Source organism: Petaurus breviceps, unplaced genomic scaffold, assembly GCF_028583685.1.
Source record: "Petaurus breviceps papuanus isolate PSGF00001 unplaced genomic scaffold, PetGlider_PUasm1.0 186, whole genome shotgun sequence".
NCBI classification, from domain to species: domain Eukaryota; kingdom Metazoa; phylum Chordata; class Mammalia; order Diprotodontia; family Petauridae; genus Petaurus; species Petaurus breviceps.
The window spans coordinates 23,159,031-23,164,455 of record NW_027185798.1 but is presented as its reverse complement, the minus strand read 5'-3'; positions in this window follow the sequence as shown (position 1 = coordinate 23,164,455).

Here is a 5,425-nt window from a genome sequence, read left to right as displayed (position 1 = left end):
AGAAAGAAAGAAAGAAAGAAAGAAAGAAAGAAGGAAAGAAAGAAAGAAAGAAAGAAAGAAAGAAAGAAAGAAAGAAAGAAAGAAAGAAAGAAAGAAAGAAAGAAAGAAAGAAAGGAAGGAAGGAAGAAAACAAGGAAGGAAGGAAGGAAGAAAGGAAGAAAGAAAGAGAAAAGGGTAAAAGGGAAAAAAGGAGCCCAGAGCCCTAATTATATATTAGCTTTAATGTAAGCATCTTGAGGGCAAGAACTAGGTCCTGTTTACCTTGATATTCCTGGCACTTAGTACAATGCCTTAGGCTGAGTAGGCTCAGTATAAGTGAATCAAAATTGAAATTGGTTTGAGGAGTAGAATGGATTTAAAAGACTGAAATGACAGATGCCAATTTCACATTTGAGCCATCAGAATAGATATCATCTCACTTCAATTCAAAATCATTTGTTTTATTGATTTCTCTTAGTTTTAAGCAGAGATGGACTTATGTTTCATATCAACAATTGAATGATAATATATGTCCATGATTTTATGCAAATCAAGAGGGGGTACTTTTAAAGGTAGGGGTTTTTTTTCACCTTGTTTGTGTCACAGACACCATGGAAGTCTGGTGAAATCTATGAACCCTTTTCAGGGTAATGGCTTTAATTGTATCAAATAAAATGCATAGTATTACAAAGGAAACCTTTTCATTTTTTGCCTCTGTATTCCCAAAGGGGGCAGCTAGGTGATGCAGGGGATAGGGCACCCATTATTGAGACAAGAAGAAGTTCTGAGTTCAAATTTGGTCTCAGACACTTACTAGCTGTGTGACCCTGGGCAAGTCACTTAACCCTTATTAATGGGGACACAATGGAGAAGGAAATGGTAAACTAGTGACTGAACAACAACACAATGACCGCATTTGAAAGTATATGCAACATTCCGCACCTGTAGCAAACCCTCTCTTCCCTACACCTCTTCTTGCCCCCAACCACAGACAGCTAGGTGACTCAGTGGATAGTTTGCTGGACTTGGAGTCAGGAAGACCTAAATTCAAATCTAGCCTCAGACATTTACCAGCCGCATGACCCTGGGCAAGTCACTTCAACTATTTATCTTAAAGGAGGAGATGGCAAACCACTTCAGTATCTTTGCCAAGAAAACTCCATGGACAGTATGGTCTCTGGGATCACAAAGAGTTGGAAACGACTGAATAACAACATTCCTAGAGTGGTATCACAGTTCTTTATACAAAGAAGATACCAAATAAAAGTTGCCACATTCTCCCCACAGTTCAGATTTGTCACTGAAAAAGAGAGCCACTCCCACAATGGTTACTGAGAGGGAAACCATTGGTACATAGATTGGGGAGGAAGAGAGGCAGGGAATGGGCCAGTTTCACTGAGGTTATGTTCAAAACATAATATATGGTAGCCTTTCCTTTGGCTGGAGAGTCCCATCTACTTCTCTATTATAGATTCAATATTGATTATAGATTATAAAGGATTAGAAATCTGAAGGAAGAAAAGTCAAGGAATTCAGAGTGAATTAGAAACTTAGAGAAAGTCTTGTAACTAGGTTTTTGGGGTTTTTTGTTTTTGTTTTTTGCTTTTTGGAGGGGGGAAGGCAGGGCAATTAGGGTAAAGTGACTTGCCCAAAGTCACACAGTTAGTAAGTGTTAAGTGTCTGAGACTGGATTTGAACTCAGGTCCTCCTGACTCCAGGGCCAGTGCTCTATTCACTGCACCACCTAGCCACCCCTGTTGTAACTAGTTTTAACCTTGTATCTACATCTACCAAAGAAAATGGGAAATCTGGAAATCTTTACTCTCCTGACCTAATCCACCTGACACCTACTCAGATACTCTTAGCTCAGTGGGGCAGTGACTACAAGTAAGACTGCCAGGTTGCCTTAGCAATTCTTGTTGAAGTGATAGCTCTTCATCTTGCTTCTTATCATGGACTTTTACCTTGAAAATAGGGTCAGGCTAACTACCATCTGGGCAGAATGGGTCTTGAGGGTGGAGGGAAGACTGGAAGTGACCCAGTGTGCCAGCCTGAAAAGGGGAGGAGGCACAGTTATTACCCTGGTTGACTGGTGGAAGCTAGATTTCATCACACTGTTGGGAGAAACATGTGGTGTTTGGAAAGGAAGAGGAGGAAACAGTTGAGTTGTCACTTCCTGTATGGAACCCTTCATGTGTCTCCTGTCCTTAGCGGTCTCTACTGCCCCCAAGTAAATAATTTATTTCTCTGTAGATGATGGGATTTTCCTGGCAAAGATCCTGGAGTGATTTGTCATTTCTTTTTCCAACTCATTTTACAGATGAGGAAACTGAAGCAATCAGGTTTAAATGACCTACCCAGGGTCACACAGCTAGTAAACCAAGAATACCTGGGTTCAACATTAATTTATTATTGTTCAGTCATGTCTGACTATTCATGACCCCATTTGGGGTTTTCTTGGCAAAAGTAATGGAGGGGTTTTGGGGGGATTTGTTTGTTTTTGCCATTTCCTTCTTCAGCTCATTTTATAGATGAGGAAACTGACAAACAGGGTTAAGTGATTTGCCCGGATCGTCTCTGAGATCAGATTCGAACTCAGGTCTTCCTGACTCCAAGTCTTGAGCTTTAGATCTACTGCCCCACCTAGCTGCTCCTTCAAGGCTCACGCAACCTGACTTGGTGGCTCTGGACAGCTCATTTCACCTTCCTTCCTTCCTTCCTTCCTTCCTTCCTTCCTTCCTTCCTTCCTTCCTAACTTCCTTCCTTCCTTCCTTCCTTCCTTCCTTCCTTCCTTCCTTCCTTCCTTTCTGGAGGGCAATTGGGGTTAAGTGACTTGCCCAAGGTCACACAGCTAGCTTTTGTGTTAAATGTCTGAGGCCGGATTTTAACTCGGGTCCTCCTTACTCTAGGGCTGGTGCTCTATTCACTGCACCACCTAGCCGCCCCTCACTTCACCTTTCAATGTCCTCAGAAATCTCTCTAAGATTATAAATTGTAGGAAAAGCATCCATCTGCCTTGGCAGAGGGAAGCATCTGTAAAAGTCTGAACTCTGTTGAAGTTTCTCAAAGATGCTCTGTGTAGACACCTTCAAATTCTCCCCCTTTCTATAGGGCCCCCACCTCAGGAGGTGATCTTGTTTGCTCATGGCTAGACTCTTCCACCAAAGCCCTTTCCTCTCTTTCCCCCTTCCTGTTCACACATACGCCCCTCCTCAGTCTGTGCCTGGAATGCTCTCCTTCCTGCTCACTTTCCCCAGCATTCTTCCAGAGCCTCAGAGCCCTCCTTTTGCCGAAGGATTTCTCCACTTCCCCAGCATTTTCCTCTTTGAGATTGGTTTATTGCTGTTCACTACTTTGGGTGGTGTCTGACTCTTCATGACCGAAGATTTTCTGCTTTCCAGAATGGAATAACTCTGCAGAGGGACTGACATTTTAATATGTCAAATCCCATCTTTTCTTTTCTTTTTTTGAGGAGGGAAGGCAGGGCATTTGGGATTAGGTGACTTACCCAAGGTCACACGGCTAGTAAGTATTAAGTGTCTGAGGCTGGATTTGAACTCAGGTCCTCCTGACTACAGGGCCGCTGGTCTATTCACTGTGCCACCTAACCGCCCCAAATCCCATCTTTTCCACTAAGTCTTCCAGGAGTTCCTTGTAGGTACAAGGGACCGAGTGCTGGTTCTGGAGTCAGAGGCTCTGGGTCAGAAGATCCTGTCTCTATTGCCTGGGTGACCTTGAGGAAATCTCTCTGAGCCTCTCTTTCTTCAACAGTAAAACAAGGGGGTTAGACTTGATGGCCTCTGGGTCCCGTCCAGGTCTAAAACTAGACTCTTCCAACTCATCTCTCTCTTATTGAACGCTCTTGTACTTTCGGCTCATATGTGTGCATGTATATGTGTGTGTGTGCATATATACATATATATGTATGCACATGCACATGCACACATACACACATACACGTCCTCATCTCCTAATTGTACGTGCTAGTTTCCCTCCCATCTAAATTCCAGATTCCTCGACAACAAAGAGCAAAATTTGTATTTCTTCTGCATCTCCATTTAGAACAGGTCTGAGTATATATCTCGTGCTCGGTAATACGAACCTGTCTGTTGACTGACCAATGAAATCAGCAGTGTTGTCACAAACACCACTCCCTTCTCTCTGCCCTCACTGGCTCCCCACTGCTTTCCATTTACCCACTCCCCTTTCTGCCTAGTACAAGTCTCACAGGCTTTTTTATTGCTCTTCTACACTGACATATACAGCCCTTTCCCTTCTGCACCCCACACTGAAGCCAGAGCTGTACCCCAGGATACTGCGATTTAGAGGGGACTGACCCTATTTGTAGTAGCGAAGAAATGAAGGAAGTAGCACCTAGTTAACCTCTCCCTCAATTGGAGTGGAAAGGTGCCAGATGACAAGCTTGCACAACACCTATCCCCACCCCAACCAGACATCACATTCCTTGTTAGCAGTCTCAAGTTAGAGTTTCAATAACTTCTGGGGTTTTTGCCCCTGAAGACTGGTGTTCTAGGGTCTCTGTCTCCCCACCACAGGATAGTCACCTAGTGCTACAATTCCCACAGGTCTCCTTGTCCCAAAGCATTCCTTTAGTCCCCACTTCCACAACTGAATCTGTCCTAAAAATTGAATTGAGGGCACATTTGGGTGCTGCTTTCCCCATACCCCAAACTGCTAGTTATGGCTCTGCACTTCTAACACTGACTGTGCTCCCTATCCTTGGCAGGTGACAGAAGAAGGTATGATCATTTCGATTGGTATGATGTTGTGGTTTAATTTCCCTGGGCCTCAGTTTCCTCTATAAAATGAAGGGGTTACTGGACACTGTCTGAGGTCCCTTCTAGATCTGGAATCCTCTAACATGGAGCCCCTACCCTCAAGGAACTTACAAACTAGCTGATTTCATCTAGTTCTGACTAGGAGACAATTTATATTAAATAACCAAGAGAGTAATAGAGATCCCAAGTCTCCTAGGAGCTCTGCCTAGACCATTGGGAAGAGCTGCTGGAATTAGAGTAAGGGGACTTGGATGCAAATCCAAATTCTTCCAGTGATTCTCTCTGGGCCTCAGTTTCCCCTACTGTCAAATGAGGGAGTGTGACTAGTGCACCTTGAGGAAAGTTCCTTCCACGTCTCTGAGTAACTCCCTTCAAGCAAAGCTCAGATGATACCTGCAGGCTAGCATTCTTTCCCTCTGGAAATGACTTTAGAAGTTATATATTATGGACATGTTATATAGAAGTAGGTGCTCTGCTCGTGGGGTGGAATGAAAAGCCTAGTGCCCCTCCATGGCCACCCCTCCCCCACCCTGGCCCCGATCGCTTCCTTCTTAACAGTCCCCTCCCCTGCTAGCTTTGTATCAGTTTCTATTTCCCTGAAGAATCCACCCCTTTACAAGCTTTGGATTTAACGAAAGCAGCGGCAG